We start from the raw sequence: 17754 nt of genomic DNA on the forward strand, positions 1-17754 counted from the left end.
TTCCTTGCTCTGTTAAACACAATTTAGAAAATATTTAAAAAAAAATTAAAACAATTTCACAGGAAGGCGAATAATTTTGACTTCAAATTAGAAGCGGATTTAACCAATAAGCAGGGTAAGCGGCCGCATAGGCCCCAGGAAATCTGAGGTCCACCTAATAAATACCTATAAGTATAAATTATACCTATTAATTATATATATCATCATTTTCTATCATATTTTGTGTGACGAGGGTCTAAAGAAATAAACATTTAATGATTATTATTACTTCTGCGCAAATGTGTCCCCCACCCTCAATCATGGAGCAGTCCAGCAGTCAAATTAGCAGAAGATTTAGTTTTAAAATGAAATAGTTTATATATTATTTTAGTTGTGAATTCATTTTAAGTGAACAAATCATTTTAAAAGTTTTACAAGTTGCTTCACATCAATGATCTCAAACTCAATTCCTGGAGAGCCACAGCTCTGCACAGTTTAGCTCCAAGCAGCTCCAACTCACACCTGCTTAATAGAACACCTTGATTAGTTGGATCAGCTGTGTTTGATTAGGATTGGAGCAAAACTCTGCAGAGCTGCGGCCCTCCAGGAATTTGAGACCTGTACATGTTGTTATTATTATTTTGCATAAAGACAAAATGTAGAAAGGAGATTGAGTGATATAAGAACAAAAAACAGCTAAATAAACCAATTAAGAATAACATAAAGTACAAACTGTTGGGCCCCATGGCTGGAATTGCTTAGGACCCCCAAATATACATATAGTTGGAAATAATGTGAACATTATTAATCCATAACTATTCTGTTAAACAACACTTGGGAAATATGTGAAAAATAATAATAAATTAATTTCACAGGAGGGCTCATAATGTACCCTTCAACTGTATATTTTATTACAAAATAAATTAATTAACTTGTTATTTCATAATATGAATAATAATCCACAATCTTCATCAAAAGCGTCCACTAATGCTCAACCCAGAAGAATAGATCTAAAGAAAGGGTCTAAGGAGGTAATGTTTATTAAAGCTTCGGCGATAAAAAGCTTTATTACCATGCCAATAAAAATACTGAGGGCGCTGGAGGGAGAGAGCGGGAGATGGAGGGGAGTTTGTTTGGATGTGCGCCCAGGACGGCCTCTCCACAACCCCCCCTCCTCCTGCTCCTCTGGCGGGGCGGAGCAGCACACATGCGCTGAGCTGGCAGAGCCGCCGTCAGTCCGCGCTGATCCTCCGCCCGCTGCGCCCGAGGAGAGGAGAGGAGACTCGGACAGGCTCGCGTCCGGGGTGCTGGAGACCCACCTCACCCAACACTGTCTCCACGGACAACATTAAAGCCCCAGGACTGGACACGACCGCGAACACGACACGGAGACACCATCCGGACACGAAGCTGAAAAGGGGACGTCTCCTCTCCATCGCCTTTTTATTTTTTATTTGCGCACGACCACCCATTAAAACCCCCTCTAGACCGGCAAGCGATGCACCTTGATGCCAAGACGACGATCACTGCGATCAATGTGTGTGTTTTTTGTTTTGTTTTGTTTTAGTGCTTAATCGAGAGGGACACAACGGACACTGTTCTCGGTGTTGACACATGCATTTTACGGGTTTCACTGGTTCAAGAGGAGACCTTCATGGCCTGAAACTGACTGAAACTAAATAATCGCAATTACTCAAAATCGACGGCTTTTCTTTAGGTAGTTTTGTGCTTTTTTGCAACACTGTCATGCGTGTCCAGACAACAGTCTGATGCTTTCAGACGGCGCTAGATTATTATTCAGCCACTGGTGACAGTGCCCTACAGGTCCTTCTGCATAATCTGCTGGGCCCTTCCTTAAACAACAAAAAACTGAGTCATTATTTTGCAATCCCAAGGAATTGGAGCAAACATTCCCCCTGGAAAGTTTAAGGTGGAGACCAGCGTTCGGCTGATATATCCAGGAGGTTTCACTGAAGGTAAGTCAGTCTAATGAACTCAGATGGCAGGGCAACCTTGCATCATTGATCTCCAGTGCATTAACCATGCCAATATAAGCATGTCTATTTAGCTTTGTCCATCCACTACGGTCAGTTAGGGTAACGTAAAGACCCTGACCTATTTTCCAGGAGTGTGTATGTGTGTATTTCTGCTGGAGTTGACGCCTGTGGTGCCTTCAAAGAATGAGAAACGTGCTTTCACTAATGCACTTCAATAGCAGACAGCCTGTCGGAGAGCACGTTGTAAATCTAGTATCATGTGATGAGTTTGTTGTCATTTGGAGTGCTTTGCCTTTTTAAAAATGTAACTGCCTTACTGGAATTGATTGTCCATTCAGGAACCTTTTAGAATGTTCTTCACACTACGGAAAGATAGTTCTTTTTTTAGAACTGGTTCTTTGTGGAACCAGAAAGGTACTTGTGCATCGTTTCAGACACTTTTTAACAAAAATAAAAGTTTCTCACTGGCATTGATGGTTACAAGTAGACAACATTGCACAAAATGTCCTTCATAGTGGAAATTTTTTTAATCACACCTAGACAAAAATGGTTCTTTAAAAAAAAAAAATTTTGTAGCATCTTGCAGAAGCACTACGAAACTCAATTTTGGAAACGTTTGGATATTTTGTCGTTAATTTGAATTTTCATTGATGGAACCTTTTTTAGATTATTATTAAGCTCTTTGTATCAGTAAAATGGTTCTTTTAGGAATAACTTATTAATAGCATCATAGAGAATCACTATAAAAGCTCTATTTTGGAACATTTTAACAATAATGGTTGTTTATTTTCATTGTTGGTTCCATAAAGAACATTCACTGATTTTTTTTGATTGCACAAAATGTCCTTTATAGTGGAAAAGTTTTAATCACCAAGACAAAAATGGTTCTTTTAAGAAAAAAACTTTCATTTGTAGCACCTTGCAGAAGCACTACGAAAACTCAATTGTGGAAACTTTTGGAAACCGTCAATGTTTATTCATTTTCATTGATGGTTCTTTAAGAACCTTTACCATAAGAACCTTTTTTTTATATTACAATGCTCTTCATACCTAGAAAAATGTTTCTTTTAGGAATAACTTTCATTAATAGCATCTTATAGAATCACTATGAAACTCACCAGGTACAGGACGTCAACATGACGTCAGATTGACACTGAACCCCAACGTCATGGGGACATTGCATTTTGTTTGGAAATGAAAATCAGGTTGACATCAGAACCGAACGTCAGGCTGACGTCAATGTCCAACGTCCAACCTAAAATCAACCAAATATCAACGTCTAATGGCGTTACATCTTGACATTGTTTGGACGTTACCACTGTGACGTCTATCAGATTTTGCATTTTAGGTGCCATACCTGGCGAATAAATGTCAGTATTTGACGTCAATATGATGTTGGTTTAAGATGTTGGCTCAATGCTGGATTTTGGTCACTAAATTCAACAAACATCAACATCATTTATTGATCGTAAATGGACGTCAAAATAACGTTGTCCTTAAACGCTGCCTCGACACTGAATATTGGTCACCTGACATCACGACCTAAATCTAATCTAATATTACATCTTGTAACGTTGTGTGCCTGCTGGCTCTGTTTTGGAATCTTTTAACAATGGTTAATTTTCATTGACGATGAACTTTTAACATGCATAGAATCTTTTCATTCGACCATTTTCTTTCCTCTAGATTATTAAAGCGCTTCTTTCTCTTCATTCTTCACTGAAAGTTTTCTATGTGAAACTCATACAGGTCCTTCTAGGGCACTGCTGTGAGGTTTTGCTTTTAAGAGCGTGATGCAAATTACATACTGAAATGTGTTTGGAGAAAAAAAAAAGCTGCAATTTTGCATCCAAATATGATGCATTCTGGCAAAGTTACTCTTATTGTCCATAGCGGTTTAGGCCTGGACATAAAGCGGCCATCATCCAATTAGGCAATTCCAGTGTCCCTAAGCTTAATTGTGAGCACATTGAGATGTGGTTTGGAAAGGAGCCCGTCCTCATTGGCTGCTACACATGGGGCCATTGATAAAGAAGATGCCTGCCAGGACGTAGTTAACCAACTGCGAGAGGGGGCATCTCGCTCCAGGGGGGACAAAAATGCTCTGGAATGAGGCTTGTGCATGGGGCCGATTGGATGCCTTTGAGATTGCTGATTGTTTCTTAAGCCTGGGCAAGTTTGCGCAATGATTTGCATGACATCTGACCTCAGTGTGTGTTGTCTTATAATAGGGCTTGGCGATATGACAAAAATCTCATATTGCGATAAGTAATCTCGTATCATGGTACTAATAAATATCACAATATAGTACCATTTCTGTAAATCCAATAAATTTTTAGTGTATATATACTCTACAGTGTATTGTATATATACACAATACAGTGTGTGTGTATATATATATATATATATATATATATATATATATATATATATATAGGGGCAGCATGGTGGTGCAGTGGGTAGCACAATTGCTTCACAGCAAGACGGCTGTTGCTGGTTCGAGCCCCAGCTGGGTCAGTTGGCATTTCTGTGTGGAGTTTGCATGTTCTCCTCTCCCCATGTTTGCGTGGGTTTCCTCCAGGTGCTCCGGTTTACCCCTCAGTTAAAAAAAATATAACATGCGCTATAGGTGAATTGGGTAAGCTAAATTTGTCCGTAGTGTATGTGTGTGAATGAGAGCGTATGGGTGTTTCCCAGTGATGGTTTGCAGCTGGAAGGGCAGATGCTGCGTAAAACATATACTGGATAAGTTGGCGGTTCATTCCACTGTGGTGACCTCAGATTAATAAAGAGACTAAGCCAAAAAAGAAAATGAATGAATATATATTATTAATAGGGGTTGCACCAACTAGTCGACTAATCAACTTTAATGCTCTGCCGTGACACTGCGGCTAGTCAATCTGCTGCGCAGTTCACATATTTTTTGACCTGAACTCCATGGCAGCTTTACAGACGAAGGTAGGTTCACTGAATGAAACTGCCCTCAGATTATTTACAAATACCCTAGAGCATATGCTAACCAATCACGTTTACGCAACCCTGGAAAAGTAATGTGATTGGCTGTTGCGAAGTGTAGACGCGGAGATATTTTGTGAATGAACCGTGAAGCATGCAGAAGTGCGCAGCCGTGGAGATGTGACAAACTTTACAGCGTGTGTAAACATCATCCCCGGTGAACGTGGTGAAGATGCATTTATTTAGCAGTAAAATTAGCCCGGGTGCTAATGTTGCATTATTAACAAAATTAAAGTGCTGACAATGCATTTGTTTTGCACTAAAAGTAGTCATTGGTAATGTTGCATTTATGTTGTTTTATGAGCTGTCAAACAGCATTTCCTGCAACTAGTCGATGCAGACTAGACTTTGATAACATAAAAGATGACTTCCAAAAATCTGAAGTCGTTCAACCCCTAATATTTATATACACTAATATGTGGTCAACATATATAACCAGTTAACTGAATGAATTTACAGAAATTTTACTATATTATAATATGTATTGGTATCATGATATGAGATGACTTATGTCATGATAATGATATATAACACGAAAATATATCGTTTCTTTAGATTCAATCAATAAATAGTATATATATGTGATGATATATATCGTTATTAGTATATGAGATGACAAATGATAACAATATATATCACAATATGGTATAATTTCTGTACATTCAATTAATTAATAATACATATACATATATATAGCTGAAGTCAGAATTATTAGCCCCTTCTTTTTTTAATATTTCCCAAATGACGTTTAACTGAGCAAGGAAATTTTCATAGTATGTCTGATAATATTTTTTCTTCTGGAGGAAGTCTTATTTGTTTTATTTTGACAAGAATAAAAGCAGTTTAAAAATTTTTAAACACCATTTTAAGGTCAATATTATTAGCCCCTTTAAGCTATTTTTTTTAAATAATTTTTAAACTGCTTTTATTCTAGTCAAAATAAAACAAATAAGACTTATTTTAAATAGCTTAAAGGGGCTAATAATAGTCTACAGAACAAACCACTGTTATACAATAACTTGCCTAATTACCCTAACCTGCCTAGTTAACCTAATTAACCCTTTAAATGTCACTTAAAGCTGTAGAGAAGTGTCTTGAAAAATATCTAGTCAAGTATTATTTACTGTCATCATGGCAAAGATAAAATAATTCAGTTATTAGAAATGAGTTATTAAAACTTTTATGTTTAGAAATGTGTTGAATATACATATACGTAAATATATATATATATATATATATATATATATATATATATATATATATATATATATATATATATATATATATATATATATACGTGGTCAATATAAATAAACTATTAATTGATTGAATTTACAGAAATGATATTTTATTGTAATTAAAATCGTTATCATGTTATGAGATGACTTATATCATAATAACGACACATATCTCGATATAGTACAATTTTTATAAATTCAATCTATTAATAGTTTATACATTGACCACATGTAAATGACTACTTTTTTCACATTTTAAAGAATGTAGTCAGAAGTCACATGATCACATTTGTCATTTGAGCAAATGTTTGATAAAAACGTAGAAATATAAAATATAAAACACTTCAGAAACGAATGATTGCAGGTCCACAATAAATAATGAAATATCACTAAATAAAATGCAAATATAAACATTGTAATTTCAAGATGGCAACCTTCTCACGATGCTGTTATACATGTTTCTGTCTGCATCGTTGTAATGTATAGGCAATATTGCGCTCATTTAAATTATGATAAAATATTACGGCAAACAACATATTTTGTGACACCACGAAATAAACGATAGAGCTAAACGTGAAACGACTTTTTATTTTACCCATATGATATTGTCATATTGAACAGCCCTATTTTATAACCTGTTTTATTGTTTAGAATAATTTGTATGTCTGTTGAAATGCCCCTAAAGAGACTCAAACTTGCCAGATGTCATTCCCTGGGGAAATCCACGCAATCTCATACTCTTGTGTGTGTGTGTGTGTGTGTGTGTGTGTATGTGCACAGCTTTCTGCCTTATGCTGCTGTGCAAACATCTCATATTATTGCCGTGGAGTCCTCAGTTCACCGTATGCTCTCCTCCAGCTGTGCATGCTGGCGTTGACTTGTGTTTTTGCTGTGTGATCTGACAAGCTCTGCCATTGGACGATGTGCTAAAACTGACATCCTGGAAAAAAGAAACTATTGCGAACGCTCCTGATTAGGGCTGGACGATATGACCTTAAATGAAAACCTCGATTAATTAAACACTTTACCTAGTATCGAGTGACAAGTTTGTAGTCATTTAGAGTGCTTCACTAAAAAATTTAACTGCTCTGTTGGAATTGATTGTTCATTGAAGAACTGAAGAAGCTTTTAGAATGTTCTTCACACAAAAACCATTCTTTTTAGAACTGAAAGGTTCTTTGTGGAAGCAAAAAGGTACTTAAGGCATCGCTGCAAACACTTTTAAACCAATATAGGAAAACGTAGCCCTATATACATTTCTGAAGATCGCAAATTATGGAGCCAGAAGTACGTATGGCTACATTGTGTCTTTAAAATGAACGATACAGGGCGGTATGACATTGTTCCTTTTCACGCTTACCAGCTGACTGCTTACCTTCGTATGGGTGGCTTTCCCGCTGTTACCAGTTTGTCCAGTCAGCTCGCCTTGTACGACCGCGGACTTGAGATGCAGAGAGGAGTTAACATGACGATGGGGTTTGAGTCTGTTGAAGAACAGTTCCAGAAAGCGGGTAAGACTAAAACAGAAGCCAAAAGATAAAATGAACAAGTTGAACAGGGTGAGAATGTGGTAAAATCTGAAAGCGTGGTAAAAATCAGGCGAGGGCTTTTCTTTTTCTGGATTGCTTTTTAAAACTGTCAGTTGGGTTTAGGAAAGTGGGTGTGCGGGTCAATCTGTGCTTTTGAAAACACTATTGGTTGGGTTTAGGGAAGGAGAAGGGTGGGTCAATCAGTCGGTCAGTCAGTCAGTCCACAGGGGCCTCTGGTAGATTTATAGGAGAACAGCAGGCGCGAATGGCACTCAAAAGAGAAATTTGAGATCTCAAAAAGCACACAGCGGCCTCTGATGGATTCGCGAACTTATAAACCGCAAAAAAACGTACCTCCTGGGACGTATATGGCACTCACCAAAAATGAATATAGTGGTACATTTTCAGAATGAGCCTGGGTTGTTTTAAACAGTTTTTGGAAACTTTTAGACCTGCTCTGCTAATGTGCTCAAAGACATCTTGGAGTTAAACCCATTGTGAATGCTTCTGGCTAAGACCTAAAATCAAAACCTTGATTAATTGAACACTTCACCTCAATTTTGATCATTGAACGATTATTTTATTTTTAATGTAATTATTTATTTACTTATTTTTCCACTATCATATTGACCTTATTTGGCAATGTGAAAGTGCGCTCGCCTTTGCGATTGTTTCAGAGCTTTCGGTTCAGTTGCCTATTAGAGAGATGACTAGGAATAATAAACAGCAGAAAACGGTCAAACTACTTGCTCTACAAACAAGTGTGTTCATGACTATACAGACAAAGCAGAATAATATCATAAGAAAATATCAGTTTGCAGCATCAAGCAGTAGAACGAGACGTTTTAACATCCAAAAAGTGAATGGAAGTGAACGAGACCGGAAGTCTCGAGCCAAAAAGATTGACCTGCTCTTACTTGAAGAATAAGGTCAATAGTTCATTATGTTATTGGTACTGTACATACAGTCAACTATTAAAGGTATTTTTCAAATGAAAGAGCATGTTTCTGTTCTTCATATTAAAATAATTAAAGGAAACAAACTGTTTATGGTTATTTGAGGAATACTTCAAACTGAAAATCCTTGTACAAATTGCTTGAAAACGAATTCATCTTGTGAAAAAGGTCACATTTCAGCTTTAATATAAGTTTCATAAAAATTGAAAGTAAATTTTTTTTGCTAACAGAATAATTTAATATTTCATTGTCAATTCAATGGGAAACAATTGCCATTTCTTGCAAGCAAAACTACAGTTTTAACAAAACATCAGTGCACTAAATATTTCCTATTTATTTGATAGAAATTAGTTATGCTGGCTGTACATTCTGCTAAGGTGGCTCCTTTATAACTTAGGGAATAAGCTGAAGGAAAGCGAGTGAGTGACGCTTGTCAGCTCAATATAAAAAATATATTCTTCTTTTCATGTATAGTCATGAACACACTTGTTTGTTAAGCAAGAAGTTTGATCGTTTTCTGCCGTTTATTGTTCCTATTAATTTCTCCCATAAGCAGCTGAATCTGAAGTTCAAAAACAATCGCCAAATAAGCTCAATAGCTCATGAATTTCGGTTTCGATTAATCGTCCAGGATACCCAAACAACAATGTAGCTCACGGCTAATCTACTGTAGTTCGGTGCATCGTTTGGGAAAAGAATTTAGTGACGAGTGTTTCCAAAAACCTCAGTTGCTCTGTCGCAGATCCATCGTTTACACCACGTTAGTTATAACGTAAAGCATTCATAATCACGCTCTAAACGTGAAGTAACAACTTCTTTTTGCAAATTCTATTGTTTTACACACATTGAAAAAAATTATATTAGTTTTGGTAAAAACATGCACTCGTTTTCCATATTAATTAAAATATATATGTAAACGGCACACATAAGGCCTATATTACCTTCACGAATAATTTTGATAATATTCCAAATTAATATTATATATAATAATGATGCTATAAAATAATGCATTTTATTTAAAGGCGCCTTTCGTGACACTCAATGTCACCGTACAGGACAGCTAGAACAATCAGTGTAAATAAAAACACAATAAAAGTCAATAGAATACAATACAAATTTTAAAAATACAGTCGGGTTAAAGTGAATAAGCTGTTCTAAACAGATGTGTTTTGAGTTTGGATTTTAATTGTAAAAGAGAGTCTAAATTACGGAGATCCGGAGGAAGTGAATTCCAAAGCTGAGGAGCAGAGTGGCTGAAGGATCTGCTCCCTATGGTGACAAGGTGGACAGAGGGAACAGTGAGGTGAATATTAGAAGAAGACCTGAGTGTTTGAGAAGGTGTGGCGATATAACCAAGATTAGCAAGGTATGGAAGAGCGAGATTGTGGATGGCTTTAAAAATGAAATAATTCTGAAAGAGATGGGAAGCCAGTGAAGCTGTTGTAGAATGGGTGTGATGTGACAGATAGAGGGGGTTTTGTGATAATACGGGCTGCAGCGTTTTGGACCAGTTGTAATTTATGAAGAGTTTTATTACTGAGGCCAAACAGAAGGGAATTACAGTAATCTAAAACAGGATGTGACTAAACTATGAACAAGAATGGCAGCTGAATGAGGTGTGAAGGACGTAAACGATTTATATTTCGAAGCTGGATATAGGCAGACCGGGTGACATTATTAACATGTGCAGTGAATGAAAGGGTGCTGTCGAAGATGACCCCCAGAATTATAAACTGAAGGGAGGGGGTAATGACAGAATCATCTGTGGGAATAGAAAAGCTATGTGATTTGTTTAAAGTTTTGATTTTGCCATGATGACAGTAAATAATATTTGACTAGATATTTTTCAAGAAAGTTCTATGCAGCTTAAAGTGACATTTAAAGCCTTAAGTAGGCTAATTAAGTTAACTAGGCAGGTTAGGGTAATTAGGCAAGTTATTGTATAATGATGGTTTGTTCTGTAGATTATCGAAAAAATATATAGCTTAAAGGGGTTAACAATTTTGACCTTAAAGTGGTTCATGAAAAATTAAAAACTGCTTTTATTCTAGGTGAAATAAAACCAATAAGACTTTCTCCAGAAGAAAAAATATTATCACACATACTGTGAAAATTTCCTTGCTCTGTTAAACATCATTTGGGAAATATTTAAAAAAAAAAAACTTCAAAGGGGGCTAATAATTCTGACTTCAACTGTATATATACAGTATATTTAACTGTTGACTTTTTCTTTTACCAGATGTTGGTAACAACCAAAGAAATCTATATATGCAAAGAAAACAAATCTAATTAGATTATAACTGAAGTTAAGCGTAATAAAATAAAATGACGCAGGGAAAAAAGTATTGAACACATGAAGAAAGGGAGGTTAGAAAGACATGGAAAGCCCAGACAGCAGCTGAAATCTCTCAGTATTTCATCAGCAACCCTCTGCCCTTCCTCAGTGTAAATAAATATTAGCTGCTTCAGTCCAACATCTACATTAGCTGGATGATGAAGATGAAATTGCAGTGGACATTTCAGCAAGACATTGATCCAAAACACAGCCATGGAAACTCTCAAATGCTTTCAGAAAAAGAAAATCAAGCTGTAGAATGGCCCAGCCAATCACCTGACCTGAATCCAATAGAGAATACAAAATAAAGATCAGATTTTATAGACGAGACCCACAGAACCATTAAGATTTTTAAATTATAGGTCACCTATTTCTTTTGTCATGAGGCACGGCTGTGTTCAAAATGGCATAAATGTTTTCAAAGTGCACTATGAAGGGAACGCAACTGTCAATATGAAGATCGCTAAAACTGAACTGTTAAAATACTTTGAAAGCAAATTACATGTGGAAAGATGACTTTAATGTGTTTTTAATCATTCCAAGTTTAGATGTTGGAACATTCCAAAGGAATAGGGCTTAGGGGGGATAACTGGGAATAGAACACAGCCAGGAACTATGCTTCTAACTACAGCTCTAGAGGTGTAGTTGCAAATACACAAGCTTGCAACACAGTTTGCGAATGTTCATTGGAATGACAGATTCGGGAAACACCAAATCAACGAACTATGGTTGTATAGCTACCTTAGTTGGCTAGTGATGTTTTTCAGAAATGCACCCCAGAGTAGTTCTACTTCTGTCCCGCTATTAAACTGAGAATCTGTACACTAAAGCAGAGCTGAACGGTGCAGAAATCTGAGATCTTTGGCACCCTGAGTCTTTGGCGTATACTTTTTGTGAGGGGTCTGGCCAGTGAATATAGTGCTTGTTCCTGTCTATGCTCAGAACGGTTTGCCAAATATGACCCACCCTGAAGCGCTCGTGTGAATTCATGCCCATTACGCTCTCTAATGCGCAGTGACTAAAGAGAGGCCCCCGGCTCCGGTCTTTACTCAAACGTGGGGCCAAACGGAGAGAATACGCCGAGGCTTAGGACACGTTCTTGTGTGTGCACGCTGCAAGGCCTAAACACAACATTTGACAAAAGACCAAATGAAGTGCTTGGTTTGGCCAGTGTTTGAAGATGTTTGGCGGAGGTTTACCCATGAATCAGTGGAATGCCAGCTTCACGATCAAACGCCAAGGCTGAGAAACATTAAAAAGAGTAAAGAAAGCGCCATAAAAGTGCACTATATTCATCTGTGAGAAACAGGCCCATATTTAAAAGTAGTAGTTCCTCCAGAAATGAAATTCTGTCTTCTGCAGTATTTATGTTTCCTTCAAACTACTTATTTAAAATGAGCAGAAATAACACAATTCTTGAGTTTTTTGGGGGACAACTTGTTGTTTTATGTTCAATCAACTTAAATTTGTAAAAACTAATAAGTTAATTGATATGTGTTGACACAACATGAAGAAACTGTGTGGAACCCAGCAATCTTTACAGTGCGTTCAACAGAAGAAAGAAATAGTCATTTTTGGGTAAACTATCTATATTAAATATACAATATTTAACAAGATATACACTCACTGGCCACTTTATTAGGTACAACTGCTCGTTACCGCAAAATTTTTGATTAGCCAATCACATGGCAGCAACTCGATGCATTCAGGCATGTAGACATGGTCAAGACGATCTGCTGCAGTTCAAACCGAGCATCAGAATGGGGATGAAAGGTGATTTAAGTGACTTTGAACGCGGCATGGTTGTTGGTGCTAGACTGGCTGATCTGAGTATATCAGAAACTGCTGATCTACTGGGATTTTCACACACAACCATCTCTAGGCTTTACAGAGAATAGTCTGAAAAAGAGAAAATATCCAGTGAGCGGCAGCTCTGTGGGCGCAAATGCATTGTTGATGTCAGAGGAGAATGGCCAGACTGGTTCCAGATGATAGAAAGGCAATAGTAACTCAAATAACCACTCGTTACAACCGAGGTATGCAGAAGAGCAACTCTAAACGCACAACATGTCGAACCTTGAGGCAGATGGGCTACAGCAGCAATGACCACACCGGGTGCCACTTCTGTCAGCTAAGAACAGGAAACTGAGGCTACAATTGGCACAGGCTCACCAAAATTGGACAATAGAAGATTGAAAAAACATTGCCTGGTCTGATGAGTCTCAATTTCTGCTATGACATTCAGATAGTAGGGTCAGAATTTGGCATCAAAAACATGAAAGCATGGATCCATCCTGCCTTGTATGGCTGGTGGTGGTGTAATGGTGTGGGGGATATTTTCTTGGCACACTTTGGGCCCATTAGTACCAAATGATCATCATGTCAACGCCACAGCCTACCTGAGTATTGTTGCTGACCATGTCCTTCCCTTTAGGACCACAGTGTACCCATCTTCTGATGGCTACTTCCAGCAGGATAATGCACCACTTCATAAAGCGTGAATCATCTCAGACTGGTTTCCTGAACATGACAATAAGTTCACTGTACTCAAATGGCCTCCACAGTCACCGGATGTGGTGGAACAGGAGATTCACATCATGGATGTGCAGCCGACAAATCTGCAGCAACTGTGCGATGCTATCATGTCAATACGGACCAAAATCTCTGAGGAATATTTCCAGTACCTTGTTGAATCTATGTCACGAAGGATTAAGGCAGTTCTGAGAGCAAAAGGGGGTTCAACCTGGTACTAGATAAAGTGGCGGGTGAGTGTATATGCACATTTAACAATATGACAAATAAATCAAAAACTAATTACAAAGACATGAGAAAATTAAGACAGTATTTAAATCCAGAATTATTATTTGTGCCATTTCCAATCCTACCAAAAGTGCATTCTTGGGTGTCTCTGTTGGTTGTTAAATATCAACTGGCAACAAGTAATTTGCTTTATGTTTTTTTTAAAGCCACAATTAAACAACCCGTAAGGTATTTAGAAGCTGCAGCCCCATACAGGGCATTCAGCTTTCACAACGACACCCGGGATTCTCACGATTTACAACCTCAAGAGCTTCTGCACTGGAATTGAGAGCATGAGATGGCCTGAATGATGGGAATTTCAGATGGTCTTCTGCGTTACTTCAGGACACAGACAGCTGACATCCACTTGGAATAAATGTTTAGCGTTTGCTAAAAGGTGGGAGGAGGGTCTGGGGAGGTCAGAGCTGCTGGGAATTTGACGAAGAGTCTTGGAACGTGGAATTCCACAGTAAAATGAACAGGGATTCCGGAAACATTCCGAGTTCCACAATAAAGAACACAGTTGAAGTCAGAATTATTCGCCCTCCTGTGAATTTTTCAAACATTTTTCAAATGATGTTTAACAGAGGAAGGAAATTTTCACAGTATGTCTGATAATATTTTTTCTTCTGGAGAAAGTCTTATTTGTTTTATTTCAGCTAGAATAAAAGCCGTTTTTTCAATTTTTTAAACCATTTTTTCAATATTTTTTGCAATTATCTACAGAACAAATCATCATACAAAAATAATGTACAAAAATATATTAAAAATGATAGTCTCTCCCATAGCTTTGTAATAGAAACCATCACTCAAGTGGAATTAACTGTTATTTTATTTTTAAACATTATGTAGATCAGGGGTGTTAAACTCTGGAGGGCTGCAGCTCTGCACAGTTTAGTTCCAGCCCTGCTTCAACACACTTACCTGTAGGTTTCAAACAAGCCTGAAGAACTTAATTAGTTTGATCAGGTGTGATTAATTAAGGTTGGAACTAAAATGTACAGAGCTGAACTAAGTTTGACACCTGTGTGCTAGATGTATGATGTTAATAGGAATAGCTTGACTTTGGATATTAGACATTGTACAACACTGGGTCATTTTAATACTCGTGTCTGAAGTTGCACTTGTTTGGCCACCATTATAGTTTAGCTAGTAGCTGAATGTGGTTTGCGTTGTTTGTCTTGTGTTGTTGTGTTTATACGTTCTAAAGCGCATGGCACAAAAACGTTAAGGGTGTCCGAATGCACTTTTGCTATTTTACAGTCGAAAAAATATGCTCTGCGCCCTGGCGCATGGTCTAACAGGGTTGTGCTTATTCTCTTACTGAGTTCTGGGTGTGTTTTGATCATAACCTGCATTAAACCGAGTCTCATCTCCTATTCCCTTAAAGAGTCAGTTGTGTCATGCCATGGTGTGTTTGCTATTTACATGGTGGACTTTGTAAGAGGAAAAACTGAATGCTTCACTAGCGAGAAAACAGTTTAACAGACCATCTGCAGTGCGAGGATAAAGAACGAGCCTCCTCCATTTGGCCTCTTTACTTTACTTTTACACTTTACTCCTTTACTTTCGTGAATAAGGAAACGGTGTTGTTCGCACTTCACTGAAGACATCCATTAGCCTACATATTTAATTGCGTTTGTTCAGCGCTAGCATTTGTTTCAAAACTATTTCTAAATTCAGTTTTAATTTCCAACTAACGAATAAATGAATAATAATAACGAAATGTGGTCAAAAAACTTGGAGTTATATCCAAACACACGTCTTAATCTTATTCCCCATATTGTCCAAAACCTGACAGGTGGACAAATCTAAGCTTGTTTTTTATAAAACAAACATAAATATGCATATAATTAATAATACTGCTAAAAATAATAAAAACACTATACAAAAGCAAGCTGTCATGAATAAACTGGAAAAAGCCCCCCGACATGAAGAAGGCATGGAGGTAGTGTTTTTTTTTTATATATTTATGTAGTAAATAATAATTTTTGTAACATTTTAATCCTTTAATTGTTTTCATATGTAAAGATATGTGTGTATATTGACAGGCGGAATGGTGCAGCGGCAGCAGTAATGCGGTCGATGTATCTGTCCGTTGTGGTAAAGAAGGAGCTGAGCCGAAAGGCAAAGCTCTCGATTTACCGATCAATCTACGTTCCTACTCTCACCTATGGTCTTGAGCTTTGTATCATGACCCGAAGGACAAGAGTCAGGTACAAGGGGCCGAAAAGAGTGGTGGCAGGGCGCACCCTTATAGACAGGGTGAGGAGCTCTCTTACCTGGGAGGAGCTTGGAGTAGAGCCGCTGCTCCTCCACATCGATAGAAGTCAGCTGAGGTGGTGTCCCACCGGGAGGAGGCCTCGGGGTATACCCAGAACATGCTAGAGTGACTCTCGGCTGGCCTGGGAATGCCTCGGGATCCCCCTGGAGGAGCTAGAGGAAGTGTCTGGGGTGAGGGAAGTCTGGGGTTCTCTCGTAAGACTGCTGGCCTCGGAAAAGTGGATGAAAATAAATTAATTAATGAATATTTGATTTTCTGATTCTCAAATATGAGTAAGAAAGACTATTTCGTTGTTGCCTTTGGATTTTTACATCCATTTTATAACATCTAAATGCGAAATTTTCACTGTTTTGAGGCACACTAGCTAAAAGATATACTTAAAGGGGACCTATTGTGCAAAAATCATTTTTATAAAGGGTTTAAACACAACTGTGTGGTGACAGTGTGTGAATATAAGCAGCTTCCAATGACAAAAATGTATTAATTGTATTTTTCTATAATCAGACTTAATCAAAACAGTCTGCAGAAACACTCTGATTGACATTCTCCCTTCGTACGTGTCATCAGAGGGTACTAGTGACAATCGTCCCCTCATTAGCATAGGACGTTAGTCTTATTTTTGAATCTGCCACTATGCTGACACACAGGCATAAGTAGCTCTGCCCTCTTTTGAAAAGAGCTCAATCTCATTTGAATTTAAAGTGACAGCCACCTAAAGGGCATAATTAGGATCAAAACCTAAAAGGGGCAATTTAAAAAACATTATTTGTATTTTGATCTGAAACTTCACATACACACTCTAGAGACATCTTGTAAACAGGGACATAATAGTTCCTCTTTAAAACTAACATACTTATACTAACAACTAAAAAACTAACCTAAAAATGCCATTCTAAAGACCTTTTTGCTGCACAAACAAGCTGTGTAGAGGTCTGATAGGAGCGCAGTGAGACACACAAGCTCAGAGACCAGTGAAACCACCCTCTCTCGCTGGGCCTGGACCATGCATTTTTCTCCAGTTAAACTGCAACCACTAATCACAGCGTGGCCTCACCGTTTCCTCTTGGAACGTTTCGCTCACGTCCTCCTGCTGCGCAGAGCTCTGTCCCGCCCGGCCTGAGGACCCTCAATCTCTCGCTCTGTCCCACCATCACAGGACACCGCGGATGATCCACGCCAAGCCCTCGTCCCAGTGCAAACCCCTCCAAAACAAACACATCCAACACCACAAACTTCTTTCCACTCGCTGTTTTCTTTCAGGACTTTCAGCCACTTGCTTTCTCCGTACGACCACTGAAACAAAATGAGAGAAAGGCTGACAGAAACATTAATAACACAACTGGAAAAGAAACCAAAATCCCAAATAAGTCCTTGGGTCTTACATATAAACATATATGTAGGTCATTTATATATACCGAACATGATACTTTTGACAATAATAACACTTAAAGGGCACCTATTATGCAAAAAAACTATTTTATAAGGGGTTCAGACAGAGTTGTGTGGTGACAGTCTGTGAATATAACCAGCTTCTAATTATAAAAATATATTAACTTTATTTTTTATAATCACACTTGAAAAAACAGTCTGCAGAAACACTCTGATTGACATTGTCCCTTTGT

At 37.8% G+C, this 17754-nt stretch overlaps 1 protein-coding gene across 1 annotated transcript in view; it reads left to right on the forward strand.

The window, feature by feature from the left end:
* The first annotated feature begins 1197 nt into the window (after positions 1 to 1197).
* The window catches only part of glis2b (GLIS family zinc finger 2b), a 97874-nt gene continuing 81317 nt past the window's right edge, over positions 1198 to 17754 (forward strand). Inside the window, exon 1 of the mRNA XM_056453110.1 lies at positions 1198 to 1955. The gene's annotated coding sequence lies outside the window, so the exon portion shown is untranslated. The remainder of the gene's footprint in view (positions 1956 to 17754) is intronic.

This window comes from Danio aesculapii, chromosome 3, assembly GCF_903798145.1.
Source record: "Danio aesculapii chromosome 3, fDanAes4.1, whole genome shotgun sequence".
Lineage (NCBI taxonomy): Eukaryota > Metazoa > Chordata > Actinopteri > Cypriniformes > Danionidae > Danio > Danio aesculapii.